Raw genomic sequence first — 15,181 nt, forward strand, 5'->3', positions numbered from 1 at the left:
TGCAGGCTCCGGTCATACCTCCCTCCTGCCCCAGTTTCTCTTCTGCGGATGCCTTCCCAGCCTGGCTGAGGGAGCAGCCGGTGGCCTGGCAGGTCTGGGACCAAGCAGCAGGGGGCACCGCAGCACTACGGGGCCAGGTGCCTGGGGCCCTCCCCGGGGAGAGAGGGGCCGTGCACTGGCTGAGCCTTGCCGAGCAGGGCGCCACGCGGCCTGGGTTGGCTGTGCGTTTTCCTCTGCGCTGCTGAGTCCACAGGCTTCTTGCTGAAGCCCCATCTACAGAAGCACTCCCCAGTCTCTCCGATCAGAGAAGCCGGGGACCCTGCCCTTGTCTAGCCGGGGAGCGTGTGCTTCACCTGCCAGTGGCTCGCGGGCCATCGTAGCCGTCACTCCTCAGGCCCCTGTGCCTGAGCATTGGAATAACGGCCCGGTGTGGCTCTGGGAAGGTGTGAGACCCAGGGTGTCACTCGCCTGTTGTGCTAATGCCCTGAGCCACCGCTGGAGAACTGATGAGGTTGAGGTTCACCTTCTCTGAGGCCAGGGCGAGGGGAGGCGGGAAGAGAACCAAGCATGAGCACTCCCTGGCTGGGCTGCTCTGAGAACCTCAGCCCTGGCGAAGGCCCCGGGGAGGGGAAGGGAAGGCTGCCCCTGCAAGCAGCCGGTGGGCTGTGAATCCTGGGCCCCAGGTCGGTGCTCTTCCCCTGCAGCTGGGAAGGGCCAGGTGAGCCCCGCGCAGCAGTCTGGCTGCAGCTCCTCTGAGCTGGCAGATGCCGGCCTCCAGCCCGGGCTGCAAGGCCAAGTGCGCGGAGGTGAGATTCACGGCATTCCCAGGGGAGAGGGAGCAGCCAGCTGGCGGGGTTACTGAACAGTCCAGCCAAGGAATGTTGTTGCTGTTTGGAAGGAGATGAGCCTTTCGCTACCTCCCTCCTCCTCCTCCTCCGCTGAGGCGCGGAGACCGGGGTGCGCCAGGCTCGGGGCGAAGCAGAAGGCACAGAGCTGCTTCCCGGGCGCCAGGACCAGGGGCTGCGTCTCCAGCGCGTCCATTGCATTTCCACTTGAAGATGATTCTGACGCCCCCAGATGTTTTACCCCAAACACACCCCCAGGCAGTTCCCAGAGGTAATTTTTAAATACACAGCAAACGGTAGGCCAGAAAAATAAAATTGGCCAACAAGCAAAACAGCCCAGTGTGTATAAGGGGTTTCTTCCCCCGCCCCGGGAGTAATAGCGCCCCCGGGGACTCGCAGTTACAGATTCGTGGCACGGCCATTCTTTTCTCTGTGTTTTCAAAGGTTTAGGTACAGTTGCCATACAATATTATATTAGCTTCCGGTGAACGACACAGTGACTCGACATTCCTATAACTTACACAGTGATCGCCCCCATACGCCTGGGACGCCCCTGACACCATATGCAGTCATGACGATATTATTGACTGTGTTCCCTGCGCTGTGCTTCACCTCCCAGTGACCATGTTCACAACTGGCCGTTCACACTTCTGAATCCTCTTCACTTTTCCCACCCAATCCCCGACCCCCTTCCCATCTGGCAAGCATCATTTCGTTCTCTCTCCCTAAGACTTTGTTTCTGTCCTGTTTGCTCATTTGCTTTGCTTGTAAGATTCCACACATAAGCGATCTATCATGTGGTACTGGTCTTTCTCTGTCTGACCTATTTTACTCAGTATCATATTCTCCAGGTCCATTCATGGCGTCATAAATGGCAAGATTTCATTATTTGTTATGGATGAGTCATATCCCGGTAAATATATAGGCACTGAGGTTGCTATTGTAAATACCTGCACAGCCATTCTCAAGAAACTCGCTGCTCCATGCACAAGCCCCACCCGCTCCCCCAGCACCTCCCATTTGACCTACATCCTTTCAAAGATGAAGTCAGGAAACATGATGATCAAAATATTTCCCCTGCAGTTCATGCAAAAAAACAAAGCCCAACTCTCCCACCCAAACTCCCTTCCCGAGTGGAGATAAATGTGTCACTGGAGTGGAGGTGACAGCGTGACCCGTCCTCACCCACCTCTGCTCCATCTGCGGGGCAGTGACCAGCACGCCCCCTCCCTGGTCGCCAAGGCCTGTGGGGAAAGAACAGAACATTCCACTGACCAAAGACTCGAGGTCGAGGAACAGCCGTTCCTGGGGTTGCCTTGACCCAGGGTGCCTTCACTTGCTGTGCAGTCTTAGACGATTTAGTATCACTTCCCACTGTTCCAGCTGAACACCCAGCAGCTTCCAACGTGGCCGTGGCCCAGCTTGTTTGAAATGCTTCCCGAGGCTGTCCTAAATCAAGTGGACTTATCATTCGGCCCAAAGGAAGGGTTTTGAAAGTAAGCTGCTTTAATCCATCGTTGCCGGCCATGCATACCAGGACTCCAGCTTCATGCGGACACAGCGTTTCCCCTACAGAGAAGGACGCAAAAAGGGTAAAGGAGAAGGGGTGCCTGACAACACCCCCAGCTGCTATCCTGCCGTTCAGGTTTGGCATCACCCCTCGGACGGTGGTGCCAGCAGACTTCGAGTTAAGAGCTCAGTCTTGGACTTCAGAAGCCAACCTCAGGTTCCAGGGGCCCAGGCCACTCGCACTTCTGACTGACCGGCTACACATTCAGCAGTTCCCTCAGGTCGATAATTCTCTAGAAGGACGCACAGAACTCCTCAACGCGCTACATGCGTGTGCACAGGTTTTTGTTTGTTTTAAATATATTTTTATTGATTTCAGAGAGGAGGGGAGAGGGAGAGATAGAAACAGCAATGATGAGAGAGAATCATTGATTGGCTGCCTCCTGCACACTCCCTACTGGGGATCGAGTCCACAACCCAAGCATGTGCCCTTGACCAGAATCGAACCTGGGACCCTTCAGTCCGCAGGCCGACGTTCCATCCACTGAGCCAAACCAGCCAGGGCTCACAGTTTCATTATATTGATAAAGGATGCAACTCAGGAACAACCAAGTGAAGGGTGTGTAGGGTGAGCTCTGGGAGGGTCCTGCACCCAGAGCTTCTGTGCACCCCCCACCCCTTGTGGAATCAGGTCCTGTCACCTGCCAGGTGGCTCCACTGAGTCTCAGTGCCAAGGTCTCACTGGGCTTTCCCATGTGGGCATAATTGATAAAATCACTGTCCAGGTGACTGAATGAAAACTTCAGCCCTCTCCCTTCCCAGAAGCCAGGCCGGCTCAGCCTCAACCCTTAGCCATATGATGGGTTCCTCTGGTGACCAGCCCCCATTCTGGAGCCACCTAGGGACCACCGGGAGTCACCTCATGAACATAAACTCAGGTGTGAGCCAAGGGGCTCCTGCATGACAAAGATACCCTCATCCTGGGAATATCCTAGGGCTGTTAAATGTCCCCCTAATGTTTATTATATTCCATGGGCTTCTCCTTGGAAACGTCCAGACTGAGAACAGAGAGTGGATGAGAGCGAGATGTGGCTGGAGCTACAGGTCCCGGCTTATGGAGAAGAGCTGGCCCCACCGGCATCGGGCGCGGGCCAGCAACCCCTCCTCTCCCGTGTGCAGCTCCCACAGGCCTCTGGCCTCAGAGTGCTCAACCACAAGAGTGGCTTCAGCAGTGTCTACCCCCGAGCTGTCCTGAGGAGGGTTTGGGATCGTGGATATAAGACGCCTGGCACCTGCAGCACCCAGCCAGTGCTCACCGAGTGTTTACTTCTGCTGCGAGTTCTTCTCCCGTCCCCAGGCCGTGGTTCCAGGTGACGGGAGGGCAGGAGAGAGACTCCGTGTGCAGGAAGGGGGGCTGGGAGCCTGAGGCCCTTGCATGGGAGGCATCCAGGCCGAGCCCGCCCGCAGTGCGGCCTTCAGCTCAGACTCCCAAAGCACACAGACTGTGCACCGGGGTCACGCTCTAGAGGTGAGAACAGAACACAACCAACATATCTTCATTCAGACCTCAGAGGGGTCAGAAGTCCAACGGAGCAGAAACTGCAGCTGGTCTTTTCCCCGAATGTCCAAGACACAGTAGTTTCCCGAGAAAGATTAATGCTAGATTTTAGAATGCTAACTCCTAAAGAGTAAATGAGTTTTTAAAAAGTCATTTTATATTGTCATGTACACACACACACACACACACACACGCGCATTTGCACAACCCAAGTCGATCCTGCAGGCACAGCAGGTCAGCAGCAGCCAAACCTCCTGGTGCTGTGGTGAGAACTGAGCTCAGAGACCCCCTGTGCAGCCTCACAGAGCGCTCTCCCCACCCCCATTCCTTCTCAGTTATTTTGTTGGCATGGTTTTAAAAGTGGATGATCACTTCTTAATTATTTTATCACAATTTTGTCCTTTGGGTGTTTCAAGTATTTAGTGTTTAAGATAAATGATCATCTATAGAATTTAAGAACATGATCCAGGGGTGAGTCTGGTGATTAGAAATACACTGTAGTTCTGTGCACAAACACTCTTTTTTTAAAAATATATATTCTTATGGATTTCAGAGAGGAAGCAAGAGAGAGAGAATCATTGATCGGCTGCCTTCTGCACCCCATCCCCCACTGGGAATCCAAGCCGATAGCCCAGGCATGTGCCCTGTCCAGGAATCAAATCATGACCTCCTGGTTCATAGGTCAATGCTCAACCACTGAACCATGCCAGCCAGGCTGCAAATACATTCTTAATATTTTGATGTGTTTATTCCCAGTGTTTTTGGTAAAGCAGTTATTCAAGTAAAATTTATTTTCTTATTATAAAATGAGTACATGTTTCTTGTGGGAAATATAGAAAAACATCAGAAGAAAGTAGACATTATCTGTCATTCAATCACCCGGAAATAATTGCTGTTAATATTTTGTGTTCTAGCCCAGCCAATGTGCCTCAGTGGTTAAACGTCGACCTAAGAACCAGGAAGTCACAGTTCAATTCACGGTCAGGGCACATGCCCAGGATGCAGCTCAATCCCCAGTGTGGGGCATGCGGGAGGCAGTCAATCAGTGATTCTCTCTCATCATGGATGCTTCTATCTCTCTCTCTCCTGCTCTCTTTCTTTCTGAAATCAATAAAAATATATTTTTAAAAAATATTTTGTGTTCTAGTTCTGAATCTTTTCTTTGGCACATAACATTTAATGATGGCTTTTCCCATGTCATTAAGAATCCTTTAAAAACATGTGGGTGTGGGCGAGGGCATGAAAGACCAGTGACAGGGCAAGGAGATGGGACTATGGCTTATCTTCCTACCTCAACTCAGGCTGCCAGGTTCTCCCTGTACCATCGTGACGATTTTCACACACAGCATGGAATGAGAAGAGATAGGTGGCGGCCACTGAATGTGTGGTGGCCGCAGGTAAAGTGGGTGATAATGGAAACGTGTGATGCGTGAAACACACTCATTCAAAGAGTCAAACGGACACAGGCTCTGGGGCTGAGACGAGGCCAGCTCATCCCCACGCTCCCCCGGGAAGGACCAGGCCGGGTCTGAGGATGAAGAAATGTGCATTGTAGGCTTGTGAGGATGGGGTGGGAGCTGTGTCTGCACTGATCGTAGAGCACACAGGTGCTCGTGCTCGGAATGCCCCCTGATATCCCTGCAACTTGCCACTTCCCCCCAGCGCTTGGGACCTCAGCTCAAGCCACAGGCCTGGGAGGCTGAGCAAAAACCAGGGGACACGGAGTGGCTCTGCAGGGTTAGCTGGGGAGCACCCGCAGGAAGGGCCGGGGGTGCCCCTGGCCAAGGTGGACACAGCCATGTGCAGGTCTCACCCCGCTGCCGGCTCTGCTGTCCCTGTCAGGGGGCCCGCCAGCCCACTTGCTTCCACAGCCACTAGTGGGGAGCGAGGAGGATGCCCGCCTCCGAGTGCTGGCGCGTCCACGCCTCGGCCGTGCTGCTCGGTGGCCACTTGGTGAGGTCCCAGAAGTTACCTGCCCCGACGACAGTGCCTCCTGGTTGCCTGGGTTTGTTTTCTGGTTCTAGCAGGTCTGTGCCCCTGGGCTTGGCAGGGAGAGAGGGAAGGGAGGGAGTGTCAGGACCAGGGGACGGAGGCCTGGGGAAGAGCAGGCTGCTGGAGGGCCCTGACGTGCAAGTCAACAAGCACCGCGTGGCGCTGCTCCTGGCTGCCTTCACCTCCCCTCGGAGCAGCACATAAGCTCACTGCTGAGGACCAGAGGGCCTGATGGACCCCCGGGCTGGGGAGGGGTGGGGCGGGCAACATTGCATAGTGTCTTGTGATGGAGATACTTGGTGTCACTCAAAGCACAACCAACCCTTGTCTGGCTTGCTAATGGGTTCCTCGGAGGCCTGTGCCCCTCCACGCCTCACCCAGTCCCACCCTCATCCCAGGCCTCGCTGTTTCAGTCACCCCCCCCCCCCCGCCCCCCTTCACCCCACCCCCACATGCCTGCACGCGAACGCTGCCCTGTCTAACAGCTGCCTCCAAATGGCCCCTTGAGCTGAAACCGCAGGGACTGGCTCAGGGCCCTGCTTGGGTTTGTTGCGTTGCACCCTGGGCAGCAGAAGAGATGCGCAGAGGCCTCGGGACCTCCGAGCTATCCCCGAGCCAAGAACTAAGAGTAAGTGATGCGACGGCAAGGAGGAAGGGAGCTGCAGAGGCGCGTCTGTGCTGAAGAGAAGGGGGTGGGGCTGCCGGTGATGAGAAACGGCAACTGCAGGGTACTGACGGAGCACTGATCGCCAGTCGGTGCCTGCCAGGACAAAAGCCTGCCCCGGCGAAGGACCGCACAGCCCAGATGGAAAGGAAGAAAAAAGGCAGTGACACCAGGAGAGGATGAGAAGTATTTCTAGAACAGGCGCTGGGGGCTGGGGGGCGGGGCCCCCGGGGAGATCCTCCCCAGCTGGGCCTGAGCTGGGTGCCCAGGGGCCAGCAGGCCAGGCTTAAGGAAAAGGGTTTCATGGCTTCAGGGGTGATGTGACCCTGGAGAAGGTGCCTGGCGGCTTCTCCCTCTGAGGCACAGCTCCGGGTGGGTGTCAGGTAGTTTGCGGTGACTCAGTCTCCCCAGACAGTGGGGTTCCCAGGAATCGAGGGTTTTATTCTGTTTAAAGAGAAGCTTGGCCCACTAACTGCTGGGATGTGTAGAGGACTTTTTTGTGTATTTTTTAAATCCTCACCCAGGGATATGTTTATTGATTTTTAGAGAGAGAGGAAGGGAGAGCGAGTGAGAGAGAAAGAGAGAAACATTGATGTGAGAGAGAAACACTGATCTGTTGCCTCCCATACAGGTCCCAACCAGGGATAGAACCCGAAACCTAGGTGTTTGCCCTGACGGGGAATCAAACCTGAAACCTTTGGGTGTGAAATGAGGCTCCACCCAACTGGGCCACCAGGCCAGGGCTGTAGGGGACTTCTTTTTATGACTGAGGTACCACCCATACTATGTGCCTCCATTTTTCTTCATGCTGAACAAAGGCAGAGAAGGCACTGTCCTTTCTCTCAAAGATCAACTTGGGTGCTGGGACCTGGGCTGCAGAAGGGTCACCAGGGTCCCCCAATTCTTGTCATGGCACCTTGGGTCCTCTCGCCGTGGACAGGTCCAGGGAGCAGGCAGGATTTCTCAGGCGGCCGGTGACAGGGACCACCCAAGGCGGCCAGACTGGCGGTGTGGGTGGTGGCATGAGGGCCATTATAAGAAGTGTCTTCTCTTGGGGAGACTGGAACTGAGAGAGTTTCTGGGAACGCTGTGAGCACTTTTTCTCCACCTTTATGTCCGGCTTTCCTCCATCCTACTCTTCACCCATCCACCCCAGCAGAGTGGCTCTTAGCCCAGGGTGTGGGGTGGAATCATCCAACATGGGCGGATGGACAGCCCTCCCTGCTCATGGCGGGGAAGGGGGAGTGGGCTCACAGAGACGGTTCCCGCTGAGCTCAGGCCGCAAGCTGGCGGCGGGCTGGAGGGAAACGAAGTCCCTCTGATGGAGGGTGCTCTCAGGAAATGAGAGGAGACCCCTTGAACCTCACCTCCTGCCAGAGGTTCCTATGGAGCAGCGATCACATGAGTCAGAGCCCTGGGACTTCCTTCATTGGGAGGCACTGAGCAGTCAAGTAGGGCCCTATCTGATACCCCTTAGTGAGTTTTCATCCTTCAGTTCTCCTCAGTCTCAATGCCTCCAAGCACACGGTGTTGATTTAGAAAGCCATGGTGCGTGGCTCGTTTCTCTGTGTTTTCAGCGACTGATGCTGAATTCCTGTTACAGGAGTCAATGAAGTAGAGTAAGAGCTGCAACATTCACAGGCTCTGCTATAACCCAACACTTTATATTTTATCTGGAATCCTCACAACAATCCCAGCCCCGCTATTCTTGCCATTTTTTAAAAAATATGTTTTTACTTACTTTTTATTTATTTATTTTAGAGACAGAGGATGGGAGAGGGCTAGACAGAAGCATTGATGAGAGAGAAACATCATCAATTGGGTGCCTCCTGCACGCCCCGCACTGAGGATCGAGCCTGCAACCTGGTCATGTGCCCTGACCAGGAATCAAACCAGTGACCTCTTGGTTCATGGGTCAATGCTCAACCACTGAACCACACCAGCTGGGCCTTACCACCATTTTAAAAATGAAGACACAAAGAGAAGTTACCTACCTATGACTCACCAGCAAGTGTCAGAGCCAGGATATCAACCTTCGCCTCCACGTTTCCTGTCTGAGGTCACAGCTGGTCACAGACAGGGGTGGCCACAGTCTCCCTCTCTGAGTGCAGAGGCAGGGAGTGTGCTCACCTACTCAGAGGTGGTAATTTATGGTCCCCCACCCCCACCCGCTCACTTCAACTGTGGGAACTTGGGTGAGTCAGCATCACTGTGCCTCAGTGTCCCCATCTGTGAAACCAGACGGCATGGAGCAGAGTTTACTGTGGCAACTAGCATGAGGTGTGATGTTGGTGGTACCAGGCAAATGGTGGATATTATTCCTAATATTTCTGACATCAGGGAAGGGTTCCAAGGACACGAGTAAGATGTTGAGACCAGGTAGGTCGCCTTTCAGAAGATGAAGAGGGGGCAGAGGAATGCATAGGGAATAGCATGAGAAGGGAAAATGGATCCTGGGTGGGTTCTGGGGAGGGGAGGGGGGAAGTAAAGGGACAAGTTTGGCTAGAGATGGGGTGATAGGGCAACGACTGGTAGGAGTGAAAACTCAGGCTGAGAGCACCAGGCCTCAAACGCCGACGCACACATTTTGGCTTGGTCCCAAGGACGGCACCTGAGAAGAGACAGCAAGTAAGTGGGAAGTGTGTGCTTTCGGAGAGCACTTCAGGAGAGAAAGGAGGCCGGCCACATCAACAGTGCTCAGTCTAGAAGTCAAAACTCTGTGACCCAGGAAGCCCATAGACAATGAGAACAGGCCCGGCCTTAGGAATTTAGGGCCCGAAGGTAGGGCCTGGGGCAATGTTGGCAAGAGAAAAACTCCTGACCCTTTACTGCTCTCTCTAGTTCCCTGTGTCTATGAGAGAACGGTGAGGGGTATTTCCAGACGGCTGAGCTATCAGATCCATCTCCTAAGAGTGGCTGCCACTTTCCTCCCTCCCCACACATTCCCTTCCCCACGCTACACGCGGAGGGCCCAGGCGCATCAGCTTGCGGGATGGCATTGAACAGCGGCTTCTGACGGCTCAGCTCCTTCATCCCGTGCTGCTACTGCCACCGCGTGGCCGAGGTGGGAATAGCATGCCTGTCCGCCTCTGCCCTCGGGGCGGATGGGCAAAGAATCTGTGGAAACAGGAGAAAGGGTTCCCTTTCAGAAAGTGCAGTGCAGAGATTGGAAACGAGGGAAAAAGAACAGTATCTTTGGAAGTGAGAGCCTTCATTCAAACATTTTTGGTGTTCTAAATGTTAGAATCAACATGAAACTTAAAGAAACAGCTCTGCTGCTGCTGCAGCTGCGGCTTCCTTTGATCTGAACCAAAGACACTATCGCTGCTTTTTACTAAGTACAGACAAGAGGGGTTCCCTGGGCTGCCAGGGATGGAGAGGTGGGGGTGGTGCCCACACTCACCACGGAGCACAGCGGCCTGGACAGTCGCCAACAGCACCAGGGCAGCGCGCTCTACTGGGTCTCGGAGGGATCAGCTTCAGCATTCCCCAGGATGCCCTCGTGTATTTATAATTTCCTTTTTTTTTAAGCTGTGGTTCCCTTTATTGTGGAAGGCACACGCGGAGAGGGCACCGGGCAGCCCCTCCGTGCACCCGGCTGTGAGCAGCTGCGCGGGGCGCCTGGGAGCCACACCTTTGTGCGTGAGTCTGCGCCCGGGGCGAGGGGGGGCGGGGTGCTCTGCACAGGTTATTGAACGATCTGCGAACCCCTGTTTCCTCCTCTGTGAAGCGGGGATGCTCTCTACTAAGCAGAGGGTCCGAGGATAAAACGAGGTGAGCCTGCTTTTGATTCCATCCACCCAGGCCGCTGAGCAAGGTCCTCTTCCCCTTAACTCCACTGGCTGTTTAAACCAGCGGTTCTCAACCTGTGGGCCGTGACCCCTCTGGGGGGGTCACGACCCTTTCACAGGGGTCGCCTAAGGCCATCGGAAAACACACATATAATTACATATTGTTTTTGTGATGAATCACTATGCTTTAATTACGTTCAATTTGTGACAATGAAAATACATCCTGCATATCAGATATTTACATGACGATTCACAACAGTAGCAACATTACAGTGATGAAGTAGCAACGAAAATAATTCTATGGTTGGGGGTCACCACACCATGAGGAACTGTATTAAAGGGTCGCGGCATTAGGAAGGTTGAGAACCACTGGTTTAAACGCCTGGGGCCATGAGCCTTCTATTCATGCCAGGTCATCTCTCCGAACACGGACACCGGTGACGTCTGTGCCACCAGAAGCTGCAGCTCGCCCTCAGCGAGGAGGGTGCGGAGCTCGCAGTGATGCTCACTGCGCCCCAGGAGAGGTCCCGGGATGAGAAAATGAGGGCGTTTGAAGAGCAGAAGACAGGAGAGATCCAGGCCAATGTCGTTGGCTCCCTACCCGGTCAGGACAGAGTTAGGAGGATGCTCAGCATCTGGGGGGGGGGGGGGGGGGGCAGAGCCCATGGAGCTGCCAGGTCATGGGGCTGCCTCCCCACGGGCAGCAGGTCAGGCCAGGGCCTAGGACCCAGCGGGAGCAGGGCTGCCAGCCTTCGGGCAGGTGAGCTGCACCTGCGGGAGAGGGCGCGCAGCGGCCAGGCCCAGGGAAGGGCGCTGAGAGCGAGCCCGAGCCCGGCCTCGGCAGCCTGGGGAGAGGGAGGCTCCCAGCCCAGGACGGGGGGAGGGGCGCCCCGCGGGCCGCGCTGCGGGGAGCACACAGCCCGGGACAGATGCGCACGTGGTCAGGGAACCCGACTCCGGCGAGAAGGCATCTCCCGCTCGGGTGCATCTCTGATGACCTCGATCCATTTCTCAAAACACGAACGAAGCGCTTGTGGGTGAAAGGAAGGAGGAAGGCAGGAAAGAAGTGCGACAGGGTCCCGGTGCCGTGGGCACGGAAGGCGGCATCTCCTCCCAGGGCCCGTTAACCGTCCGCGATCCGGATTCTGTAACCCTGCACGCAGGTCCCCGCCGGGCAGGACACATCTTCCTGCCGCCGAGCATGGCTCGGCTGCAGCTGCCGCGGCGCCTCTGTCACCACGTTCAGTTTCATCAGGGAGGTCCTGTCGAGAGGGGGCAGAGGCCGGGGCTTGGAACCACGCGCGTGGAGACCCGCGTGGAGGGGAAGAGCTGCTCGGAGGCGCTGGACCGGAGGAAGCCGCCCGGGCAGCGGCTGGCGCACACCGCCCCCTGGTGTCCTCGGCGTTCATTGCACGTGGGCTGCCGCCAGAGGCTGGGACGGGCCGCATGCAGGACAGCTCTGCGGTGGCTCCTCTCACCCCGCAAACCTCCCTCCAGGGGAGCCTGGGTTTCGTCCTTCCCACAGTCAGTAATGACGACCCGTTTCCGTGTCTGCCAGCCTGTTTTCACGCTGTGGGGCATACACTCTCCCGGAGGAAACGATCACGGGGAAAGCGTGGAAGTGCGGCCCCCTCCCCGCACACCGCCTCCTCCTGCAGCCCGCCCGGGAGCTGGTTTTGTCCTTACAGAGAGGTCCAGAATCAAGTCCTGGCACAGCCGCCTAGAAACCGTGCGACCCAGAGAGTGAAAAAGTCACGTGGTCTTGCTACATCTTTTTTTTTTTTTCCTTTTAAATATTTTTATTGAATTCAGAGAAGAAGGGAGAGGGTGAGAGAGATAGAAACAGATCCAGAGACAGAGAAGCATCGATGAGATGCTCAAACCTCAGAGGGAAGGTGGGGGAGGGTGGGGGTAAGGGGCAGAGATCAACCAAAGGACTTGTATGCATGCATATAAGCATAACCAATGGACACAGACACCAGGGGGGTGAGGGCATGAAGGGGGGGGGGGAGGAGAGGGAGGGGATGGGGGGATAAGGACACATATGTAATACCTTAATCAATAAAAAAATATTTTTTATTGAATTCAGAGAAGAAGGGAGAGGGAGAGATAGAAACATCAATGATGAGAATCATTGATTGGCTGCCCCTTGCACGCCCCCTACTGGGGATCGAGCCCACAACCAGGGCATGTGCCTTTGACTGGAATTGAACCTTGGGCCCCTCAGTCCGCAGGCCAACGCTCTATCCACTGAGCCAAACCAGCTAGGGCCTTGCTCCACCTCAGTTATCCAGGCAGCTGGGCTCGGCACTGCACCTTCCACTGTGCGGGGACGGCAGAGTTGAAAAAGAAATGGATTCCAGTGTTCAGGAGCGTACAGATGGTGGAGTGCTTGGGCGGCAGGGTGGCGTGTTTAATCCTGCACCCGCAGCCTCAGGGCAGGGCGGTTTGGGGGACACTCCATCTGAGGACTGAGAACGGTGCCACCTGTCTCATGAGGGCGGTGTGAAGGTTCAGCCGGACAACACGGGTGGGCAATCAGTGCGGTGTCTGGCACACAAGCAGCAAGAAATGATGGTCGTCGGGATTCCTAAGGGACCTTGTCCAGTGGGGGCAGCAGTAGGCGTGGGGTCAGGGTGGGGGTGGTGTTCTGTGGGAAGGGCTGCTTAGCACCATACATAAGAATAGACTGTGAACCCCAAATGGAAGCTGCAAATGTAGTTCTAAATTCTCTAGTGATCTCAAGAAAAAAGTTTCATTAGAGTGAAATTAACTTCATAATAAACTTAACTCAATATATCCAAGGTATTGTCAATTCAACATACAATAAAAGGTTATTAACGAGCTCGTTCACGTTTTTGTTCACAGCAAGTCTTCATGGCCCCCGTCTGTGCTACACTCACAGCAGCACGTCTCACTTAGCAGCCACCGCATTTCAAACGCCCGGTAGTCCCTGCGCCTGTGGCTTCCACGTCGGACTGTGTAGCTCAGGGTAGCATGGCTGGGCCTGAAGGGCCTCTTAGGCCCAGAAGAGGACAAGACGCTGATTGGCTCATGACCCTGTGGTTGAGCTGGAGCTGCTTCTTGGGGCAGCGGCTGCTGCCTGTTTGGCTCTGGGAGACACGTCATCAGCCACAGGGTGGCGGGGAGGTCCTCTGCATCGGAAAAACCTGGGCTGCTGCTTAAGCAGAAAACCTGGTTCCTGGGCCCATCCCATCTGAATGGCCTGAGACCAGGAACCTGCACTTTCAAGTGATTTGGGGGCTCAGCCACCCCCTCCCCCTCTTCTTCCCAATGCAGAGAATTGTGTCTTCAGAAAGACCAGGCTGCCCTCAAGGCGGGGCATAACCCCGGGAGAGGTAGTTTTCTCTGGCTGTGGGCAATTTGAGAACAGCGCCTATCTGAGAGCCATTACTACCCCGCCTCCGATACCTACAGCTCCCAGCAGCTGGGGGAATGGGTGCCTGCCGCTACAAGGGGGATCTTGGCAGCACATCATCGCGTCTCCTGCTGTCTTTCCCTCGTGCTGTTCAGATTCATTCACTTCATCCAGTGTGTCCATCCCCATATAGAGACATATGCTTCAGGACTGTGGTTGGTCTCCTTTCCTAAGGAAACTTAAATGAGGAAGAAATAGAACTACAACACACCCTAGCAGTCTTCAGGTTGCAAGACTGAAGATTCCTTCAGCTCCCTCCTTTAACACCTGTTCTTCTTGATTCTCTTCCTACGCTACCATCTCTGTTGGTTTTGTAGCTCACTGGTGTGCAACTCAGGCCCCTGTCTTGAAGAGGTCTGAGCCCCTAGTACCATGACATTCTCAATCCATGCCTTCTACGCTTGCCAGTTTTTTTGTCAAACGTGGGCTAGTGAGTACCAAGAAACATCTCACCAAATCTTTTTCTTGCACCCAGTGTATAATGCAGCCATATCTCCTCTAGAGCAGTGGTTCTCAACCTTGGCTGCACATTAGAATCAGCTGGGAATCTTTTTAAAATCCTGATTTCTGGGCCTCATCCTCCGGAAATTCTGTTTCTTTGTTACTAATGTTGTGGCTCCACCCCATAACAAAGAAACAGAATTTCCGGAGGATGAGGCCCAGAAATCAGGATTTTAAAAAAGATTCCCAGGTGATTCTAATGTGCAGCCAAGGTTGAGAACCACTGTCTTAAAGATTATGGTCAAGGTTCCAAAATGGCAGCGGATTAAGTGGAAACATGAAAAAAGCCAGTCAGAGAAAGACAAGTATCACATGATCTCACTCATATGTGGAATCTAAAGAACAAAGTAAACGATGAGCAAAATTGATCCAGAGACATAGAAACATGGAACAGACTGTGGAATCTCAGAGGGAAGGCTGGGGTGGGTGGGTGGGTGGGTGGGAAGAGATTAACCAAAGAACTTGTGTGCATATATGCATAACCTATGGACACAGACAATAGTGTGGTGAAGGCCTAGGGTGGGTATGGGTAGGGATTAGAAGAGGTCAATGGGGAAAAGAAGGGAACATCTGTAATATTTTCAACAATAAATATTAAAAAAAGATTATGGTCAATTATACCTACAGGTCTGGTGATTCCTTCCTCCACTGCTGTATTCCTAAACCAGGGCCTAAAGTCGCCAGGCTTCAGACATAGCTTAATGTTTCATGGGATCCTTGCAATGGTCCTCATGATCCCCCTCTGGGAATCAGGACTTGTAGTTATGTTGAGCCTAGAATTCCATGGATTCTAGGGAAGCACAGATTCCCGAAGTGGATCTTTGAGGATAATGGTAAGCAAGAGCATGCCTATTTTAACCTCTTGGTTCTTGGACTCTGAAA

Source organism: Myotis myotis, unplaced genomic scaffold (assembly GCF_014108235.1).
Source record: "Myotis myotis isolate mMyoMyo1 unplaced genomic scaffold, mMyoMyo1.p scaffold_m19_p_11, whole genome shotgun sequence".
Classification (NCBI taxonomy): Eukaryota; Metazoa; Chordata; class Mammalia; order Chiroptera; family Vespertilionidae; genus Myotis; species Myotis myotis.